Source organism: Staurois parvus, unplaced genomic scaffold, assembly GCF_062004578.1.
Source record: "Staurois parvus isolate SC_StPar_1 unplaced genomic scaffold, SC_StPar_1.0 ptg000172l, whole genome shotgun sequence".
Classification (NCBI taxonomy): domain Eukaryota; kingdom Metazoa; phylum Chordata; class Amphibia; order Anura; family Ranidae; genus Staurois; species Staurois parvus.
This window is the reverse complement of record NW_028317968.1, coordinates 8,527,570-8,551,727: the sequence shown is the minus strand read 5'-3', so window position 1 is coordinate 8,551,727 and position 24,158 is coordinate 8,527,570. Positions and strand designations below refer to the sequence as shown.

General features: G+C 40.9%; 1 protein-coding gene across 4 annotated transcripts in view; it reads right to left on the bottom strand.

Annotated features, from left to right (window-relative positions):
* Positions 1-24,158, bottom strand: part of TBX4 (T-box transcription factor 4) — a 228,245-nt gene that overhangs the window by 102,813 nt on the left and 101,274 nt on the right. The gene's annotated exons all lie outside the window — the stretch shown is intronic.

Below are 24,158 nucleotides of genomic sequence, written 5' to 3'. Positions count from 1 at the left end.
CATATGACCCTAAGAGGGCTGCCTCCACAATACAGGGTTATTTCTAGGTTGGGAAAACCACCAGCGAACCATTACCAACACCTCCGCCCAATAGTACAGCTGAAAAGTTAAAAAGGACAGTCCATCCTGTGACAATAAAAGTAATGTTTGCTTTGGAAGATGTGGAATTTTCCCAACCAATATCAAGGAAAGGGCAACACCGTCTAGTTTATTGAAGAATATTTTCGGTATGGGAACTGGGGTATTTCTGAAAAATAAATACATTTTGGTAAATAAACCAACTTAATGAAGCTAACTCTGCCTACTGGGGTAAGTGAGAGTGATTTCCAAGATGCACATTTTTTGGAGAAAAGCTTAAGGAGAAGGAATAAATTATGATCCATATAAATCACCAGGGAGCTTCCAGTGTGTATCCCAAGGTATTTAAACCTGTCTATCAGTGATTTCTCCCAGTTAACCACCAGAGAATGTGCTAAACATGTCAGTTATCCACACGGTGGACTGCAATGATGAGGATGGGTCTCTGAGATACAGGGGGGTATTGTGAGCACACAGGGACAATGTGTCTTCAATCTCACCCTTTTCAATACCTTTCAGCAAGTCTGCAGTGCAAAGTTGGACAGCCAAGTGTTCCAAGCCAAGAGCAAACAGACCCAGAGAAAGAGAAGCCCTGCCTAGACCGGGGGAAGGGATTGGAAGAATTGTTAGTACACACTTTGTTCATAGGGGCTGAGTAAAGCATATGCAGCTGATCGACAAATCAGGGACCAAAACCAAATTTGCAGAGGACAGCCCGGAGGTAGATCCATTCAACAGAATTAAAAGCTTTTTCAGTATCTAAGGAGACCACTGCCCCCAGGCTGTCCATAGCTGCCACAGCCATAAGAGTGAACAATCTACAGATATTAATGTCCCTCCCTCTGCCTGGCATAAACCCTGACTGGCTGATATCATCACATTCAAGAGGTAAGAGAAAATCTTTGAATGTTGGCGTCCATGTTTAAGAGTGAAATCAGTCTGTAATAGGAGCACAAGTCCGGGTCTGTGCCGGGATCAGGGATCACAACAATCACTGCATCCAAAATGAAAGTCAGCCCGAGTCAAGGGATTGAAGAAGTAGTGAGTGGAATCTGGGAGCTAGCTTGCCAGAGAACGTTTTGTAAAATTCTCCTGGTAGACGGTCAGGTCCGGGCATCTTCTCAGGTTGTAGATTTAACCACTTGCACCTCTTTGACCATGATGGAAGCATCCAGTTTCTCCCTGTAAGCATCTGTTAGTCATGGGAGATCGACAGGTGCTAGACAGGTAAGCATGTCGTCCTCTGCATATGTTATAGCTAGAGCTATAGAGGATCTGATAGTAGGAGGCAAAACTGTCATTTACAGTATGGGATTCTGCAAGGACTTCTCCCTCAGTGGATAAAATCCAGGAAATCATGAGAGAGGCAGAGTGTTCTTTAGACAGCCAAGCCAGCAGCTTTCCCCTGTTCAAAAATGATTTGGGAATAATGAATTTCTGTTTTGCTTTTGGAAGTACAAAGGAGTACTGCCTACTTAAGTGCTATCTGTAGGGACGAGTAAGTAGAAGAGTCCTGAATCTGCATAAAAGCTTGTTTCATAGTCATCACCTTATGCTCTGCATAACTAATTTCATCCCTTAAGGCTTTCCTGATCTCTCATAGATTGGAAGTGTCCCCTTGTAAAGGTTTTGAAAGCATCCCAAGTAGCAGAAGAAGAGGCTGTATGAGCAATATACAGATGTATCCTGTATGCATGGCATCTCAACCCTTGGACTGTCTAACCATAATCTAGATACTCTCCATAGCTCTGTAGACAGTGTCCCAGATGTAACCAGAGACAATAGAATAGGGACATAGCCTGATATGCCCCCTGGCAAAATATTAATTTCCAGAACCCTCTGAAAACACTAAATCGATACTGGAGGACGTTTGGTGGGTTACAGCAGCTAAATGCTTACTTAGAGGCAGGAGCGGACTGACAACTCATGGGGCCCCCGGGCAATAGGGGATCCTTGTGTCCTTGCCCAAACTAAAAAAAGCCTATGAAAAAGGTACCAGGGGTATCTCATGGAGCTCCCTACTGTGTCCGGGCCTTCGGGCAGTGCCCGAGTTTCCAAATGGTCAGTCCGCCCCTGCTTAGAGGGGTCCTGCTACCTCCAAACATTGGTGAGGTGGAATGCTTCGATCCAGGCCAAAAGGTCAGAGTGGGCCATACTATCTGGGGACATTCCCTTCATGTCAGGGTCAGGAACCCTATTAAAGTCACCCAAAATCGTAACCCAAAATGTTATCAATAGAGTAGACTTTCAGGTATGCCACAATATTGAACAGTAACTGAACTGGAGTTTGGGTTGGTAGGAAAAGGCCCAGTATAACCATTTCCATAGACTGAACAATCGCATGAAAAAATTACAAATCTGCTGTCCAAGTCCAATACCAGGTCCAGCAAACCAAAAGGGGAGAGATTTATATATCAGGAGACTAACTCCTCTAGAATAGTTAATATAAGTGGAGTGTTAGTGGAGTCACACCCATGTTTTTTTTAAGCTAAGGATCTTACTGCCCACGAAGCGAGTTTCCTGCAGAATGTAAATTTGAGGATGGCAATCTTTAAGGAATTGGAAATAAAAAGAGTTGTTTAATAAGGGAATTCAATCCCCTTGTATTTCATGAGACTACAATACACAGGGACATGGCGGAACTGGGCAATTAATACCTGTGGCAGAAGCTGGCCAAGGATTGGACCCAGATGAAAGGAGACATAGCAAGCCCCAAGGCATAAAGGTTTGGTCTATAGGTTTGGAGAAAAACAAAGCATTTTGCAAAAGCTCAATGAAAACTAAACCAACACACTCAACACCCGAAATCTCCCCCCCCTTTACCACGCCATCCCCCACAGGAACATGTGGAGCCCTGAGACCCAACCCTAAACACGCTATCAAACCAATATGGGGCACAATGTGCAAAATGCGTAGGAGTACAAAGGTGATAAGAGGATCCAACAGAGCTGGATGGAAGTACAGTGCAAACACCCAGCAATATCTGGGGGTACAATATTGGAGTATTTAGCAACAGAATTAATAATGAGAGCAGGAACAAAAAAACAGTAGCCACATGGTGTGTAACTGTAGCACAGAGAGTCATGAACGAGGTTATCCTCACGCACTACCAGATTGTGGGATTACAGGTTCCAAAATCTGGAGAGGGCAATCTAATGATCAGAATACCCAAAGCATTGTAGAGCAGTCAAAGTGCACAGACAACCAAAGGTGATACTAAGTACCCAGCCAACAGACAGTAACCACAGCTGGCTGCAATGTCAGCAAGGCAGTTGCTCTCCTTTTTTCCTGACTGGGCTCCCAAGGTGGAAATAGTATGAAAGAAATATCACTGGTCACCACATGAAAGTAAAGCAGAAGGAATTGGTATGCAAAGCTGTCTCTGCATCCTTCTGGGGCTTGATAGCAGCTCCTGCTCTGTACAACTGTAGTGTCTCCAACCTCCTAGCTGGGCTCTCAGGGTAGAGCAGGAAACAGTGAAGTTAGGCAGGCTGTGGAGGACTTGCTGCACCATCAGGATTGGGGAGAAACAGGGTCCGAGTCGCAGAGCCTCACTAAGAAGAGTCCTCTCACTCATTTTTTGCCATTATCACTTTGATAAATCTGACTCTTTGCATTCAGACACCTACTAGGGCTCAGGGTGTAGCAATCAAAGTTGTAATATATCTGACATTTTTTCCCAAAGCTCTTAGGCTGGTCATACAACGGGTTGAACGAAAAAACTGAGCTAATTCCGCCACACATTCGCTGTGGATGCAGGAATCCTCCCTGCTGTGTCATTGCCCCCTGCCATTAGAATGCACAGATCAACATTGTAGCCTATTGGCTGCAGTGCTGATTGAGCAAAAATATGCAGACAGGCTGGTTGAACAGAAGTTAATTGGTAGATCAACTTCTGTTTAACCACAGTGGTCACACATGGATCAAAATTTGGACAGCCCTGTTGAACCAGCCAAATTTTGATCCATGTATGGCCAGCTTTATTTGTCATGCTTTACTGTCACACCCTTGTTCACCAACCCATATATGCTGCACTGTTTTTCTACTGCACCTTATTAAGGTGGCCTCTGAATAAAGCCTCAGTAACTCTTTTCAGCCTTGTTCCTTACAAAAAGCACATCTTCAAAATGTCTCTGAAACTATTGCTCATTTAAAAAATCCCTAGACCTGCCCGTGTTTCCAGTGACTATCCATCATCCATTAATAACCAGTTGTAGACACTCTAGTGTGTGGAGGTGGTGATCCAGCAAACATTGCTACTACTAACATATACAAGACTCTTGCTAATAAAGAATTAAAAATGGTTGTTGGTGTATTAATTGACTGATATATTAGTCATCATGTTCTTGAACCAGCCCTGAATCAACCACAAGCCATTAAGAAAGTTTAAATCAATGTGTGGCTTCATTAAGCCACAAATACTCACAAACATAAAACATAACTCATAACAAAACACATCTACTAGAAGGACAGAAAGCACTCTGTTTAGTAAAACAAATATTTATTGATCAGTTTGGCAAAGGTACCCAAGACAGGTAGTACTGGTGTGTATTTTTGTGTTTACCTCCTTCTATGGTATCTACTGTTATATCGAACTTAATTTTTTGTTGAATAACAGAAGAAACAATATGGCTGCCTGCTTGCTTTGCTTCTTAAAAGTCACTTAACGTTTCCATAAATTCCAGATGTTTTGTGTGTAGCCCGACAAGGGGGGGGGGGGGGGTTGCTAAATGCTTTTGGTTCACTTACAAGTAAAGAGCAGAACTTTCCCACAATGTGCTATTTATGTAGGTGAGAACTTGCATGATCAACGTATTGTTATCTGTAAATCAAACTCGAAACATGTAGTGGAAAGCGATACATGATGCAGAGACAAGCGACCTTTAGCAAATTCTAAGCTCTGCATGGGAATGTGTATTATAAATTGTTCATTTAAAAAGTGAAGTAATAAAGATTTCAAAGCCAAAATTAGTCTACATGCCTGACAGTGATGAAGAAGATGTATCAATAACAAATATGGACAAAAATGATTTATGACACATAGCTTCTGGGGCTATTTAGTTTCTTTGCTACACTTCCAAAGCAGACTGCTATAGGAGACGGACACCTATAAATGCTAAGTGCTTTTTTAATGGTATTTAAAAGTAAGCTTGAACATATGGAGCTGATGTAGGGTACCTTGACTTGGCTTAAAAAGTTCTTTGTGTAAGTGTCCCTGAATAAATAGAAACATTGATATCGACATTGAAGCAAATGACATTTTAAAATGTTGAACATACAAAATTACTACAGTTTCAAACTTATGAATTAAAACAGATTGCAGTTTAAACATTTTACAATTTTGATTGGGAAGAGTACCCCTTCTCCAAATAAGTATTTAGAACCAACCACCTGTATGTCCTGCAAAACTCATCACATTACTGATATTGCCTTGGAGAATTTATTTAGGCTTACTATAAATTAGAAATGACTAGATCTGTTTGTATTTCAAATTATAATAGTGCCCTACTTACACAACAGTATATTACAGCTTATTGTGACATACAGTCTGACAAAGAACCAGCAAAAAGATTTTCCATTTTCTTATGAATAAAATAACCACGGGCACTTTGCAAGATATTGTCCAATAAACTGAAAATTTGTATTTCTGATGGTGTGCTCAAATGTGGTCTTCTCATATCTTGAATACTATATGTAAGTGAACTGTGATGGAACACCTGGCACCCAGCTTGTGCCTTTCCATCAGAGAACCGCTTCCTCGTTACTGGGACAGAGGACCAAGGTATTATAGTTGGGCATTGCACCCAAGACTAGGTGGCACTAGCTTGATGTAAACTGGAACTAATTTATTGTACAGAAATACAGTTTATATACACTCCAGAAATAGGGTCAGTGCCCCCACATGAACAATAAAACAAATATTACATCCCACACTTATTAGATAATGAGATGAAGCTGCCATCAGTGTAATCTCATCATGTAGGAGCCTCCAAGAGGACTTGCCAACAGACCCACAACAGGTGACTCAATTAACAATCAGAATGCACAACTAGGAGGCACACAATGGGAGAAGATAGTAAACACATAACACCTTAATAAACACATTAGAGCAAGAGTGCTCACATCAGGTCATTTTGCTAATTACATCAGCATCTTCTTAGAGTCTATGGGGTTTATTTACTAAAGCTGGAGAGTGCAAAATCAGACTCACTTTTGCATAGAAACCAATCAGCTTCCAGGTTTCATTGCCAAAACTTCATTGAACAAGCTGACGTTAGAAGCTGATTGGTTTCTATGCAGAAGGGAGTCTGATTTTGGTCTCTCCAGCTTCAGTAAATAAACCCCTATGAGTCTGGGAAGGAGGGGGGTTGAAGCTGTCAATGCTAGTTTATGCACAGAGACCCCAAATCTGTATGTTATGCTGGCCATAGACGGGTCGTTTATCGGCCGAATTGTTGGCTGATAAACGAAAAATCGGTCGTTCTGCTGCCACCAATGCTTACGAAAAACAAAATGATTTTCCAGCATGACCGATAAAAAAAACTAGAAGAACCTTGAAAGTTGGCCGATGACATTGCCCCACTAACGGTGTGAATATCGGCCGATTATTCATTCAGACGGAAATTCGGCTGATAAACAACCCGTCTATGGCCTGCATTAGTCCTCCAGTTCTCCGTCTGTTTGTTTTGGGGTGACATGGACTTGAATCCCAAGTAAACTACTCCAAAGGTCCCCCCAGGCACACATTAAAGAATAGAACCCCCTCAGATGCCAGGGCCATGGTCAGTAGGCAAGAGGCTAGACTACAGTCCCCTCCAAAAGCCCCTGTCCTGGTTGTGTCTGTCACATGAACTATCACTAATAATGTTGCATCCTTAGCAAATATCAGTTCATAGGAGATTTGGGTCTGAACCTTTTTTACATTGGAATCCAATCCGTCAGTTTTAATTCTGTACAGACATTGTAATTTGGAGACCCAGAAATTAGTTGCTTTTGGGATTCCAGTCAACTGGTTGATCAGCTCTATAGTAAAAACATCAGGTAGGACATATACTCAAAGTATCATCAATGTGTAAAAATAAAGAAAAGACTGTATCAGGATTTTTTTTTATGCAGCACCAATGCATAAGTAGCCTAATAATGTGGTCACTTAAGGCAGTAAAAAGTTTGCAGTGCAGTAATTATAGTAAACTTACAATAAAAAAGTATATTAAAAAAGCAGTGAACCAGAATAAGAAAAACAAGCACAGGAAGAACCTAGAAGACACAAACAGATGACTACAGGTGAGGTCAATTCTTAAATTCGGGGCCCAAGGTGCCCCAAATCCCAGAACTCTTTTGTAAACAAATACCAGCTTCCAGGGTTAGCCTAGCTTACCCCTCCTGAATCTTAAGTCTAGCTTTTGGCCCGTGAGGCCACTCATCAAAGTAATAGATAAATAAAGAAGCTTATGATCTGAAGGGATGCTGGAACCGGCTCTGGAAACTGGGTTAGTTTGGGTGCAGGTCAGTGGCTGCCAAGGAATCCTTTGCCACTTTAACTTTGCTTTAAAGAAACCTCCATGTTGCTACGTGAAAAACAGTGTTTTTTGATTATTAAAATGGAATGTTCCTTTAGCCAGGATATTGCAAAAGCTTTGCTTGTTTAAAAAAAAAAAACCCACTACTATCTGACGAAAGGAAAGGGCTTGGCATCTGTTTATCTATATTGAGAGTTTGCCGCAGATGTGGTGATTACACAGAACACTGTGCTATCCAGGGGATTTTAGCATGATTCTCTTAATAAAGCAGGGCTTACTAAAGGCTGGCAAAGTGGATATAGTAAATTCTGTGCAATCAGACATAAGCCCAAGTCTCTGCACACTTTACAAAACAACAAAAATATATTAACGCCAAAGCATTGTATGTCCTCTCTGTGCTACAGTGTAAAGTGATACTTCTACAGGATGCAACTGCCTATTTTTCCTATTTACACATTTATTTTGACATCTTTAGAGTAATACATGTTTTAATCCTTGTACACAACAGCGATAATAATTCTTTAAAGAAGAAAAATAAATTCAAATTATTTCAGAATATGATATTCAACAATGAACAGATACCCTTTGTAAGAGCAGAGCTGGACACACAGGAGTTACTATGCAAATTCCACAGGGGAGAGGGGGCTAGCGGGACCTATTTGGAGACAGCAGAGATTCAGTGGAACTCTCCAGATGGAACAGCTATTAGGTTAAAGCTTGGGTTCCTATGGTGACCACATGTTTAACATGGAGTTTGATGAATCACATCCTGCAAACTAAACCCATATAAATAGGAGTAGCCCTCATGATATTATATACTATACATGCATTGAGTGTGATTTACTAAAGGCTAATAGGCTGTGCACTGCAAGCGCAGTTGTTCTAGATCTGAAGGGAACATGCAAGGAAAATTAAAAAACGGCATTTTTGCGTGCACATGATGGGATGAAAGAAATCAGCAGAGCTTTCCCTCATTCCAGAGCTTCCCCTCGGATCGAAATCAACTGCACTTGCCGTATATTTACCTTTAGTAAATCCACCCCAATATGTATTCAAAAGAAAGCAACAAATAAACAAGCCATGCATAACATTGGGGACCTTTACTGTGAACCTTACAATACCACAGTCAGAGTTATCATTTAGACAGCTGTAAATAGATGTTTAAAAAAACCAAAGGATCAACTATATAATTTAACACCTTCCCGCCCAACCTATAGCGGATTGACAGCTGGGTGGCACACTCGCCGTTGTGACTGGGCGTCATATGACATCCTGTCAAAACGAGCCACTCACACGGCCACAGGCCTGCGCAGTGGCATGATCTGTCAGTGGCTGTGACACAGCCATTGACATATCACTACACCGGCCTTTTGCCAGTGTCATGTTGTCAGCTCCAAGGAGCTGGGCCCTCCTATCCCTCTTGTATTGAACTGTATTGTTGCTGTATTGTCTCCCTTTATATTGTAAAGCGCTGAGAAAACTGTTGGCGCTATATAAATCCTGTATAATAATAATAATAATAATCCATACACAAATGATATGGTTCAGCTAATATTATTAAAACAATGAATGTACCATTCCACATTGAGGGAGATATGTTTTTATATACCACATGGGGAAGTATATGTTTTCAGTTCATTCACATTTTACCTTCCTCTTTTTGTTACAACCTCTCCAATTAGTATTTATTTTTTCCATAGCCATAAACTTTATTTCAGAGGGATCCTAATATGTTTATTAGCAAAATGCAATGACAAGCTGAAATCGGAAACCTTTCTTGATATTAGGGTAGATGTTATAGAAATGGATTTTAGAGGTGTCCAAGCATTACATGAAACAGTTCAATGTTACTTTGGTAACATTGTATTGCTTTGATCACAGTGTGCTGAAAAATAAAATAGTAAAAAAAAGAAAAAAAGTAATAAAAAATAAAAAAAAATAATAGAAACATTTGAAAAAAAAATACAAATTAAATTATTATTATTTTCACCAAAGAATGTAGCAGAATACAGTTTGACCTAAATTTATGAAGAAGTGAAGAACTTTATGAAGAAATGTTATATATTTGCAAAATTTGATAACAGAAACGAAGAAAAGTGCATTTTTTTTCAAAAGGTTTTTGTTATATTTAGCAAAAAATAAAAAAGCTCAGCGGTGAATAAATACCACCAAAAGAAAGCTCTATTTGTGTGAAAAAATGATAAAAATTTCATATGGGTACAGTGTTGCATGACCGCGCAATTGTCATTTAAAGTGTGACAGCTCTGAAAGCTGAAAATTGGCCTGGGCAGGAAGGGGGTATAAGTGCCCAGTATTGAAGTGGTTAAGAGGTTGATTTATTAAAGGAAAATAGTCTTTTATATTTTCAAGGGAATGTTCACTTTGCAAGAGAATTTTCCTCACCTTAATGAATGTGCAAAGAATACCCAACAAAGTGCAAAGGAAAAATTTAAAAAATGTTTATACATTTGGATGATGGAAGGCAGCAGAGCATCACCTCATTCTCTAAGCTAAGGTAAAATTCCATTGCACAATTAAATTTCCCTTGTGAAGTGAACAATCTATTTGTTACCCCAGTAATTAATTTTTAGGAGCTGTTTCGCCTCCCTATTTTCCTGGTGTAAATAATGCATTTCAAGAAGAAATAAGTAGACATCTCATTCATTACTATCTGGGATCACATTTATGCACTGCAGTCTTGTGCTTTTTTAATAAATGTATAATTTGTGTGCCTTTACACATGTTAAAGTGAATGTTTAGGTTTGTAGAATTCTTTAAGTAACACAAGATCACCCTATTGTTTGTTTAAAAAATACAGTTTTCCCTTTGTTCATTATTATTCCCCCTGCACTGTTCACATCCTGTAGACCAGGGGTCCTCAAACTTTTTGAACAGGGGGCCAGTTCATGGATGTTCACACTGTTGAGGGGCCGGACTACTGTTTGAAAAAATTATTTACGAATTCCTATGCATACCGCAGATATCTTATTTGTAGTGCAAAAAAAAGGAAAAAACAATACATGTAATATAACACATTTTAGTCTGATACATTGGACACCGCAATGCACTGTGCTCTGTAAAACACTTGGCACCACCATGCACTGTACACTGTAACGCACTTGACACCGCAATGCACTGTACAATGTAAGGCACTGGACACCGCAATGCACTGTACTCTGTAACGCACTTTACTCTGATACACTGGACACCACAATGCACTGTACACTAATACACTGGATACCACAATGCACTGTACACTAATACACTGGATACGGCAATGCACTGTACACTAATACACTGGATACCGCAATGCACTGTACACTAATACACTGGATACGGCAATGCACTGTACACTAATACACTGGATACCGCAATGCACTGTACACTAATACACTGGATACCGCAATGCACTGTACACTAATACACTGGATACCGCAATGCACTGTACACTAATACACTTTATACCGCAATGCACTGTACACTAATACACTGGATACCGCAATGCACTGTACACTAATACACTGGATAACGCAATGCACTGTACATTAATACACTGGATACCGCAATGCACTATACACTAATACACTGGATACCGCAATGCACTGTACACTAATACACTGGACACAGCAATGCACTGTACTGCACCACCATGCACTGTACACTGTAACGCACTTGACTCTGCAATGCACTGTACTCTGTAATGCATTTTACTCTGATACATTGTACACCGCCATGCAATGTACTCTGTAACACACTTGGCACTGCCATTCACTGTACACTGTAATGCACTTGGCACTGCAATGCACTGTACTCTGCAACACGCTTGGCACCGCAATGCACTGTACTTTGTAATGCGCTTGGCACTGCGATGCACTGTACTCTGTAACGCACTGTACTTTAACACAATGGACACCGCAATGCACTGTACACTGATTCATTGGACACCATAATGCACTGTGCCTGGTGTGCTCTCCTCCTTTCCTTTTGCTCCTCTGGCTGCAGTGGGTGAAATCCGGGGATTCCAGGCTGCCACTCACTTGGTCCTCATGGCCGAGGACCCAATGAGCAGCCTAGCCATTTGCCATCCAGCGTCAGGTTTTTATTTTTTTTCCAAATATTTATTGTTTTCTGACTGGCCCAGCGGGCCATAAAAAATGTCTTTGGCGGGCCGTATCTGGCCCACGGGTCGTAGTTTGAGAATCCCTGCTGTAGACTTTGTATATAATCTTTTTGTGGACATATGTGCACTCCAACAGCAGCTGCAATTAATGGATTCATGGGGTATGCCAGTGTACTAAGCATGGCTGTTGGTGGTCTAACTCATGCATGAAGAGGTGACAGTGCTGCAACTGACTGGATTTGTGGTAGTTTGTCACATCAAGAAAGATAGTGCCTGTGGAAGGGTCAACAGGGCTGTTTTAACCATTTTTCAACCGCCCTATAGCAGATATGCTGCTACAGGGTGGCCGTGCTGTAAATAATCACGTATATAAATGTGATTCTGCACTTTCTGGTCATGGGTGCGCATGTGCACCACCAGCATGCCACTTCTGCTCTGATTGGTCACAGCAGACACAGATAAGTGGGTGCTAGCCAATGAATGAGCGCCGGCACCCGCCGATCTTCTAGGAGACTGAGAGAACACAGCCCTGTAAACAAGGCAGAGCTGTGTCCTGATGGCAGCAATGTGCTGGATTCTCTTTCCCTGCAAGCAGGGAATAGAATCCAGCACATTACCTATTGAAAACAGCACAGACAGCAAATATTACACATAGCTAGGTACACAGTTAACTCCTTGCTCACCCTAGATGTTTAACCCCTTCCCAGCCAGTGTCATTAGTATAATGTCGGTGCATATTTTTTTAGCACTGATCACTGTATTAGTGTCACTGGTTTTCACAAAGTGCCAGTTAATGTCAGTTAGTGTCAAATTGTCCACCACAATATCGCTGTTCCGCTATAAGTCCCTGATTGCCGCCATTTCTAGTACAAAAAAAAAAAAAAAATTCCAGTAAATATACCATAGTTTGTAGACGCTATAACTTTTGCTCAAACCAATCAATATACAGTTATTGGGATTTTTTTCCAAAAATATGTAGCAGAATACATATTGTCCTAAATTTAGGGAGCAATTTGATTTTTAAATTTTCTTTATTGGTTATGTTTTATAGCAAGTAAAAAATACAATAATAATAAAAAATACTGTTTTTTTTAATTTTCAGTAATTTTTGTTTATAGCTCAAAAAAATAAAAAAAACCCAGAGATGTTCAAATACCACAAAAAGAAATTTCTATTTGTGGAAAAAAGTTACATAAATTTTATTTATGTACAGTTTTGCATGACTGCGCAATTCAGTTAAAATAATGCAGTGCCGTATGGCAAAAAATGGCCTGGTCAGGAAGTGGAGTAAATCTTCCGGAGGTCAAGTGGTTGATAAAAGCAGGAATTGATGAAAATGTAACTTTTTGACTTACAACAATATGTCTGACAAAATATTTGGTTTAATTGTTTGTTTAAACAGACCCATGGAAACAAAAGGTTAACGGAAAAGTTTGGGATTACAAAAAAAACCCAAACTAAACATCTATATTCACCTCCATGCTGCAGCATTGATCTGATGCTGCAGATGTCCCCCACCGGATATAAGCCTGACAACTGAGTGATCACATGACCACTGATTGCTCAGTTCTTGGTCAGCTCTGAGAAGAGAGCAGTGACTGCAGCATACTGCTCTCTGCTCTGCTCCTCCAGTGCTCACTGGAACTCCAGGCTGGAGAGGGCACAACTGGCTCTGGATCTCAGCCTGGATTGACCCTGTGATGTCAGCTGTCACTTTGGGTCACAGAAAGGCACAAGTACGGGCTCATATACACTGCAGCTGATAAACTCATGTTTAGGAGATGTTCAGTGGTTTTTTCAGCTGAACTCACCCTAATGTTTTCCTATGTGTCCATGTACACATCTTTGTTTACAGTCGTTTGCAGGCATTTGAGTTTACAATCATTTTTTTGAACGCAGAAAACGTGCATTCAGCAGTTGATTTTATCAGCATTTCGTAGTTACATAGTTAGTCTGGCTGAAAAAAATACAAAAGTCCATCCAGTTCAACCATAGAAAAAAAAATAGTTATAATCCTATACCCACAGTTGATCCAGAGGAAGGCAAAAAAAACCCCAGCAAAGCATGATCCGATTTGCACCTGCTGGGAAATAAAAAATCCTTCCTGATCCCCTGAGAGGCAATCGGATATTCCCTGAATCAACATTACCTATAAATGTTAATATCCAGTTATATTCTGTGTATCTAGGAAAGAATCCAGGCCTTTTTTGAAGCAATCCACTGAGCTGGCCAGAACCAACTCTTGAGGGAGTCTATTCCACATTTTCACAGCTCTCACTGTGAAGAAACCTTTCCGTATTTGGAGATTAAATTTTTTTTTTCCTCCAGATGTAAAGAGTGCCCCCTTGTCCTCTGTGTTGACCTCAGGGTGAATAGCTCTACACTGAGTTCACTTTATGAACCACTGATGTATTTATACATGTTGATCATATCCCCCCTTAATCTCCTCTTCTCAAGAGAGAATAAATTCAGTTCCTCTAATCTTTCCTCATAGCTGAGCTCCTCCATGCCTCTTATCACTTTGGTTGCCCTTCTCTGTACTTTCTCCAGTTCCCCAATGTTCTTCTTGTGAATTGGTGCCCAAAACTGAACTGCATATTCCAGATGAGGTATTAGTAATGGAGTCTATACATCTTTTTAATATAAGAGAGGATTTTGCTCGCTTTAGAAACCGCAGCTTGGCATTGCATGCCATTATTAAGCTTGTGATCTACCAGAACCCCCAGATCCTTCTCCACCAATGATTTCCCCAGTTGTACCCCCCTAGTATGTATGATGCATGCATATTCTTAGCCCTCAAGTGCATAACCTTACATTTATCAACATTAAACCTCATTTGCCACATAGTTGCCCAATTAAACAGTGCATTGAGGTTGGCTTATAAGTTGAAGACATCCTGTAAGGACATTATTCCACTGCACAGCTTGGTGTCATCTGCAAAGACTGAAATGGGATTTTTAATCTCAGACCCTATATCGTTTATAAATATATTAAAAAGTAAGGGTCCCAACACTGGATCCTGGGGTTTATGGCTTAATTAGCTGATTAGAGTGGGACACTTTGAGCCTAGAATATTGCACCTTTTCACAATAATCTAATTTTTTGAGATTGTGGATTTGGGGTTTTCATGAGCTGTAAGCCATAATCATCACAATTATGACAAATCACGGCTTGAAATATCTTGCTTTGCATGTAATGAGTCTATCTCATATATTAGTTTCACCTTTTAAGTTGCATTACTGAAATAAATGAAGTTTTGCACGATATTCTAATTTTTCGAGTTTCACCTGTATATTCTTGTTTGCAGCACATGTGCAAGCAAAAAGCATGCCTACACTTCAGAATAATACTAAATAAATTATGAAAGCTGCACAAATGTGGTCTCTTCACAGCAATGTCTCTGTGGCTCAATCAGGGTAACATGTGGCTGCATAGCATAGGCTTTAAAAGACTCTATAGCAACAGAGAGTCTAGCTGAAAATTCCTACTTCTGTCAAACAGTTCAGAACACAAATGGCTACGCATGCACAGGGGGGGACTGACAACTCATGGGGCCCCCGGGCAATAGGGGATCATGGGGCCCCTGTGTCCTTGCCCAAACTCAAAAAAGCCTATGAAAAAGGTACCAGGGGCATCTCATGGGGCCCCCTACTGACCCTTGCCCTCGGGCAGTGCCCGAGTTTCCAAATGGTCAGTCCGCCCCTGCGCATGCATATCCTTCATAAACAACATCCCTCTCAGTGAAGTCCAGGGTAGCACTGGCAACACAGATGAACAACTAGAGGGATCCCAGGCTTGAAGACACAAGCAGGGGGTGGGGAGGAACTCCACTGGAACTAGAGTATTCTGATAGCATTTGGGGAAGTGCTACCCACATGGAGAAGATTTTTGTTATTAGGATGTGGTGCGACTGCCCACACACTGGTTCTGACAATGGAACGCCTTTCACCTGGGTGCAGATCACTTAAAGTAGCTGAATTCTGCCTCATTAAGTGTGGCCTCTCCCTGAGTGAGGGAAGCAGAAAACCTTATCTTCTGCTGGAATGTCCAGGGACGCAGGGAGTTGTGTTTGAATATGGTGAGTAAATAAGCACTCTGCTACACTGCTGATGAGAATAGTGGAAAAACTCAGTAGCAAAGAGATTTCTTTGGTGAAAATAATAATAATTGAATTTTATTTTTTTTTTCAAAGTTTCTATTTTTTTTATTTTTTATTACATTTTTTCTTTTTTTTACTATTTTATTTTTCAGCACACTGTGACCAAAACAATACAATGTTACCATAGTAACATTGAATTACTCTGGACAAGCGATCAGGATTTTTTTTTAACACATTATGATTGCTAATACCAATCTATTTCATTGATATTTGCAATCATTGTTACTGAATGAAACTGATTTGTTCAGTCTTTTGTTGTGATTAGCTGTGATTGGGCAAAGCTGATCACATGATACAGATGAACTGTGATTGGCCCTATCTGTATCATGTGACTGCCTTGACCAGTCACAGCTAACAACATAATTGTATACAATGGATGGCATGACAAGAAACCATCCATTGTATACAATTGACATGTGATCTGCTGTGATTGGTCATAGTGGTCACATGACACTGGCAACAGGCCAGTGTAGTGATATGTCATCGGCTATGTCCCGTGGACACAACCCGTGACAGATCACCCCGCTGAACGGCCTAGCAGCCACGTGAGCAGCATGTACGCCATTTGTGGTCACGAGGTGACGCATGTCCAGACGCAGCGGCCATATTGGTTTCCCCAGGCTTCATGCAGTACACCCATGGGATGGGGTGACAGGCTGATGTACTAGGGGAATACATGTGAGTGCAATTCTGGTTTTGTATTTATTTCTACATTAAACATTGTTGCACTATGGAAGAATCTTTTTGTGTCTTACCTATATATTACTGAGTGGAGGTGGAGTGGAATAGATATGCTGGGGGAAGTGTCTCCATTTACCTTGTGGTCCCTGGATGAGCAGCATATTCATGAGGATCTGGTATAGAGGAGATTAATAGTCTTTTGGCCCTGTGTGGGTCAGTGTGTGGAGGTGAGCAGGCACTGCTGCCATTTGAGGATTTAAGCACTAGAAGTGAAGATCACATTTTTACACAATTTTCACCTGCATGGACTTGTTTATACATTGATTATTCACGTATGGTTTTTATATTTGTGATTCACAGCTGTATGGTAATTCATTGAATAATTATTTAGATTGAATATTATTTCTTATACACATGGCATAGTTGTTATCACTGTTTTCATATTCACTTTAAGTTTGTGTATTAATTTCACCATAAGGATACACTTTTGTTTATGGGTCATCTATCACAGAGCACTATTATGCAGTTATAAATGGCACTATCAGTATGAATTTATTTAGAGATTTTTAGCGCTTCACTAATTTATGTATGCATATTTACTACTTATTGGTTTAAGTTGAGTGACAGCAGCTTCAATTATAGGGATCACATCCATATAAAGCACAGGAGGTTACTCCCATCTAATAGCTATATATAGCCGGGTATATGTGCACAATTCCACCAGAACTCTCATGGGCCCTTTCCTGTTAACACCTGTTTGTACATTGGATGTATGTACTGTTATTAATATTTTCATATTAATTATACATACTGTATTATATTTATATACAGTGAGGAACAGAAGTATTTGAACACCCTGCGATTTTGCAAGTTCTCCCACTTAGAAATCATGGAGGGGTCTGAAATTTACATTGTAGGTGCATTCCCACTCTGAGAGACAGAATTTAAAAAAAAATTCAGGAAATCACATTGTGTGATTTTTAAAGATTTTATTTGTCTTGCACTGCTGAAAATTAGAAAATTAGTGTTAATATTTGGTACAGAAGCCTTTGTTTGCAATTACAAAGGTCAAACGTTTCCTGTAGTTCTTGACCAGGTTTGCACACACTGCAACAGGGATTTTGGCCCACTCCTCCACACAGATCTCCTCTAGACCTGTCAGGTTTCAGGGCTGTCGCTGAGCAACACAGAGTTTCAACTCCCTCCAAAGATGTTCTATTGGATTTAGGTCTGGAGACTGGCTAGGCCACTCCAGAACCTTGATATGCTTCTTACGGAGCCACTCATTGGTTATCCTGGCTGTGTGCTTTGGGTCGTTGTCATGTTGGAAGACCCAACCACAACCCATCTTCAATGCTCTGACTGAGGGAAGGAGGTTGTTGCTCAAAATCTCACAATAAATGGCCCCATTCATCCTCTCCTTAATACAGTGCAGTCGTCCTGTCCCCTTCGCAGAAAAGCACCCCCAAAGCATGATGTTACCACCCCCATGCTTCACAGTAGGGATGGTGTTCTTGGGATGCAACTCATCCTTCTTTTTCCTCCAAACACGACGAGTGAAGTTTAGACCAAAAAGTTCTACTTTGGTCTCATCTGACCACATGACTTTCTCCCATGCCTTCTCTGGATCATCCAGATGGTCATTGGCAAACTTCAGACGGGCCTGGACATGTGATGACTTGAGCAGGGGAACCTTCTGTGCAATGCATGATTTGAAACCATGACGGCATAGTGTTCTACCAACAGTGACCTTTGAAACTGTGGTCCCAGCTCTCTTCATGTCATTGACTAGCTCCTCCCTTGTAGTTCTGGGCTGATTCCTCACCTTTCTTATCATCAGTGATACCCCACAAGGTGAGATCTTGCATAGAACCCCAGTCCGAGGGAGACTGACAGTCGTCTTTAGCCTCTTCCATTTTCTAACAATTGCTCCAACAGTTGATCTATTTTCACCAAGCTGCTTGGCAATTGCCCCGTAGCCCTTTCCAGCCTTGTGGAGGTCTACAGTTTTGTCTCTGGTGTCTTTTGACAGCTCTTTGGTCTTGCCCAATTGCCCCTTTGGTCTGACTGACTGTGGGGTGGACAGGTGTCTTTAAAGAGCTCAGACAGGTGCTACTAAGTTATATTAATGAGTGGAGTAGATGTGGACTTTTTAAAGGCACAGTAACAGGTCTTTGAGAGCCAGAATTCTTGCTGTTTCTCAGGTGTTCAAATACTTATGTTCAGCAGTGCAAGACAAATACATTTTTTAAAAATCATACAATGTGATTTCCTGAAATTTTTTTAAAATTCTGTCTCTCAGAGTGGGAATGCACCTACAATGTGAATTGCAGACCCCTCCATGATTTCTAAGCGGGAGAACTTGCAAAATCGCAGGGTGTTCAAATACTTCTGTTCTTCACTGTATAAAGATTGTATTCATTCTATACTGGTGTACATCCATATGCTTAAGGGTTAATATTATATGCTGGTTGCAGTAGTACTTCTGCTCCCAATTGCTTTTTTGCGTTAGTGGTTAATTCTCCAAGGAAGGTAATCCTCTCTGTTCACAGATGCCCTGTCCTGAATGGAGTACTGCCAATTTTATGATCAAACCCACTGTTCCACTTCTGGTTCTCTTATTTGCCAGCAGGATTAGCTCAATATCTTGTTTGGGGAGGGCCATTTTTCATGACCCCCCCCCCAAAAAAAAAGAGGCTACATTTCAAAAAAATTATGAGGCTGTCCAATAAGAAGATGGAAAGTCAACCAACAAGAAGTGTTTTATAAAAATAACCTTAAAGACTGGTCAAGCTACTGCTCCATTGGGCTAAAATGTCAAATTTTGAAATCAACATTTCTCTTCTTTATAGACTACTTGATCACTTGAAAAGACCTTGTTGTCCGAAAAACAGGATTGTCTCATTAGTGACATGATTACACATTTGGCCACTAAAAAAGTACTGAATGTGAAATTACTCATACCAAAGCCAGGTTGGAAGAGAAAAATGTGGATCTTGGAAAAGAAATAAGAGCTTTCCTGTTCAGGTTTTATTTACATGAAAGCTACAGGACCCACCACGACTCCAATTTTAAATTGTATGGACAATGGGTCCTGTCAAGGGAACTGACCCTCAAGTACCATCAACCAGTACAGATCTTGAAAAAAATGCATCCTATGAAGAAAACCAGACTTTCTGATCAAAGTGCTAACACAACAAATTAAAGCAGTATTAAACCTTAAGCCCTATGATCTGCAATGGAACCGTTCTAATCAGTGTGACTCTGATTTTGATGGAGTCGCACCGATTTTGCAAGTAGTTCCTGCAATACTGTTTGTGATTTCAGGTGGGACTGGCATGAAGTCGCACAGATGTCTTCCAAGTTGCAACTGAAGCTGCGCTGACATCCGACTTCAAGTGGAATCACACAATTTCAAAGTCGGATCCAGTGTGAACCCACTAAAGCAAACATTTATTATATTGTAGCTTGTCAATTCCTGGAAGAGATGGCTCTATTAGTTTCTTTTTTTGACTTTCTTCAATTTTCATCTGGTGATCCAGACAGTAAGTCTGTTTTTTTTCAACAGATAAGCTCTCTTGCAGTTACAGGGATGAGACAGACCATTTAACACTGGAAAAAAAACCCTGTTTGCTGTAACTGATAATAAAGCATTAGCTAGAGTGCAGCTTCAATTTGTTAGTTTATCTAAATCTGCTAATACTTCTAACACTCCAGACTGACAATGCTGTTGTCCAAATCTGCCTCCTGTGCGCCTTCATCCAGAGTTGTGTCCATATAATACAGAAGATGTGTTACTGGCCAGATCACCAGGGGAAAACAGAGGAAAAAAACCCTAAATATAACTAATACAGCCCTTCCATCTAAGGATTGGTAAGCTGCAATATATACATTTTTTTGTTTGTGGTTTAATACGACTTTAAAATTTTCTAAAAGGAGTTAATCTGTACCTGATGGCAAAGAGGAGATATCAGGCATCTGTTTTTTCATGTTTTGCTTAGAGCAGGGTTTTTCAACCGGGGTGCTGCAACACTTTGGAGTGCTGCAAAAAGTCACCAGGGGTGCCGTGGCAAAATGACAAATAGCCCTTTACAGTCATGAAAGGGATAGTCTGTTACAGGGACGGACTGACAACACATGGGGCCCCCAAGCAACAGGGGATCACGGGGCCCCTGTGTCTTTGCCCAAACTCAAAAAAGCCTATGAAAAAGGTACCAGGGGCATCTCATGGGGCCCCCTACTGACCCCAGGGCCTCGGGCAGTGCCCAAGTTTCCAAATGGTCAGTCCGCCTCTGGTCTGTTAATGTCTGTGTACAGAGATGAGGGAGAGGGCACCTGCAGCTCCGAACAGCTCTCTCCTCCTCTCTGTACGTTTGCCGGCAAAACTGAAAGCTGTGAAAGCTGGCTGCCCAAATCCTGCCAACCAATGATGTCATCAGTTGCTGAGGACAGAGGACAGCTTGCACAGCTTTCAGTTTTTCCAGCAAGAGTACAGAGAGGAGCAGAGAGCTGTTCAGAGCTGCGGGGAGTGCTCTTTTCCTTCTCTCTGTACACAGACATTAATCTATCCATTATTATACAGTATATGTGCTCCAACTCAGGATACTCTCAAAATTATAGCGTTAGGACTTCAGTACACTGTGGGGGGTGACTGCTGCAGTGTATGCATACATTGCACATGTGTGCAATCTAAACCCCTTGGTTTTAATGTGCCTGTTAGACAGGGTCATTTCAGTTTGTTGCAGGCCGACTGGTAAGGGAGCTGGGAATATTTGTGTGTTTGTTTTTTCACAATGGAAAATGGCAGGCATACACTCCAAAATAGTGTGAACATGAACAAAACACATTTGAATGCATGTAGAAAGGGTAAAAAAACATGGCTTGGCTTACAGCCACTCTAAATGGGCATTCATCTTGAATGTATGGGGGACTAGATTACTTCCCTCACACTTTTGAAAGGCTAGAGCTGCCATTAAATCTCTTCACTACTATGAGACTTGACAACTACTTAGATATATCATTATTTGCAATACATTTAAATGAAAATACCATTGCAACAGGATATGTAATTTGCCAAATGATCAGACAGAGAGTCACTGTAATGTGCAGTTTACTGAAAAGGTACAAAGTTAGAATTAATAAAGCTTAAACAGGGTCAGAATGGAAAAGAGCATGAATGCACTGCAGAATAATGCAAAACAGATTATGAAAGCTGTACAAACATAGACTATTCACAGCAATGTTACTGTGGCTCAGTCAGGGTAACATTTGGCTGCATAACATAGTCTCTATAAGACTCTATAGCAACAGAGACTAGCTGAAAATTGGTACTTTACTTAAAGTGTTACTAAACCCAGGACCCTGCATTCACTATATCTGGTCTCCCACAGTACACAGAACATGGAAGTGCAATTATTTTAGTAAATATAAACTACTAAATACCTTTTCTCATCAACAGATAGAGCAGTCTTGTGACTTCAGCTGAGCACTGGGTAAAGATTGTAGGAGGAGTTTTCTTTCTGCTCTAGGAGGATGCCTGGACAGTGCTGATTGGCCCTGTGCTAATCACATGCTCTTTCCCAAGAAAAAAAAACCTCTCTAGCAATACACACTAAACTGAGCATGTGCATAAGGGCTACGGGTTCAGTCTGTCTTATCACGTGGACATTTCAACAAGAGGAGGGGCAGAGAAGTCAGGATCAAACAACCTTTTTACACAATGCAGAGAATTAACCTCTTAGGTTCCACAGTGAGTAAAACAAGCATGCTTTACTGCATATAGAGAATGATTTTACTGTTGTGGGTTTAGTAACACTTTAAGCAGTTCACAGCACAAACAGTTATTTGCGCTTATCCTCATATACAACCTCCCTCTAAATGAAGGTAGCTCTGGTAACATAGATGAACAGCTGGAGGAATCCCAGACCCTAATGCAACTAGAATACTCTGCTAGCAATTGGGGAGGTGCTCCCCACGGTAGCTGGGTTTTCTGGAGAAGCTGTCTGCTATTGCCAGCATGCTAATTTTCACAGTGAAGTGCTGTTCATCTGGCTGCACATCACTTGCCCACTCTCAAGAGGGAAGGAAACAGGGAAACTTATTTTCCTTGGAAATGTCCAAGTACCCTGGGAGTTGTGGAAAAAAGAGTTAAAGAAGCCTGCATCTCCATGTTAGCATGGTGAGTAAATAGACACTCCTCCTCACCTGAGAATGCTGTTCCTGGCAGGTTTCCACACCAATCAAATTCACCCTGCACAAAGTGTACTAGTGATTTCCTGAAGTTAGGACTGGATTACTTCAGAGGTTGAGCCTCAGCTCCATCTTCAAGGACACGAGGCAATGCATCTCAGTCTTTTGATGTGCCAATTGATGGAATTCAAAGGGTTTACAGCAGGAGCATAAACCTGAGTTGAGTGGTTTTTGACCTATGTAATATTGTCAGTATACATGGCTTTACCTGGAGGCCCTGTAGATAATTTTGGAAGAGCAGGAGGCTGCCACTATTGAACCTATGGTGACAGAGGTGTTTATGGTCCATAAATGTTGACAGGTTTTTTGAAAACCTGCTTACGGTTTGAAAATTATTTGCATTTATAGAGTTTATGTTGCAGGAATCTTGTTTTTTCTTGAGTTCCTTCTCTCCAGAGCTTATAGACTGGCACACCTGAAGTAGATTGTTTTAGGACATCCCCAAGGATTTCATCCCATGCTGTTTGCAGTTTTTCTTGTTGGTGTACATTTTATGGCAGACTAGCATACTGTTCCTAGGTTGACGGTCAAAGTCTGACGCTTACAACTGTCCTTGCACCATCATGACCAGTCTTAAATCACTAGTGAACTTCAGAAATGCATAATTTTCACTCCCAAATCCAGGAAGTCAGAGTATGTTCAAATTCTTCTCTGGGCACTGTGGCCATAAAAACACAAACAAGAGAGTGCACCAGCCTAGTGCATTATCCTTAGTACATTTTAATAACTGCTGATAAAAGTTATACTCATAAACAGTGTATAAAAGCTTGCACTGTGATGACACAGTGCTGGTAATGACCAAGTGAACCTTCCAGCGCCAGGTGAGTGTCATCCAGGAACCCAGAACATTTTGAAGAAAACCCTCTTCTTTAGAGCTGGCTTGGATGAGGTTCACCTGAAGCCTACTCTTAGGCTTTGATCCAGTTAAGTCAGGAATTACTGTTCCATCAGCTTCTTTATCCACATCACGATGATGCCTGGTTACCTCTGAGCCTGACCCTTGATCGTGACAGGTTTTCAGGGTAATAATGCTAGGTGAATTCATACTTTATCAGACAGATTACCAAACATTGCTCCTGATCTCAAGGTTTATTGCTTCAAAGTCTAGATGTATAATAATCCTCTACTGCACTACCAAATTGGATCCTGGTGGGTACTCCGCAAAGCAAGGCCAACAGCTCCAGCTTGAAGAAGCTGTAGTTTGCAGGTTTTTCTCAGTAGGCTTCAACTTGCATAGGCAGTGACTCTTTTTCTCATGGTCACCTTGTACTTGCAAGACTACTATACATACTACTATACCTAGGCCCTGAGTGCTAAAAGAAAGAAGTTAATGAAGGCCAGCTGCAGCTTG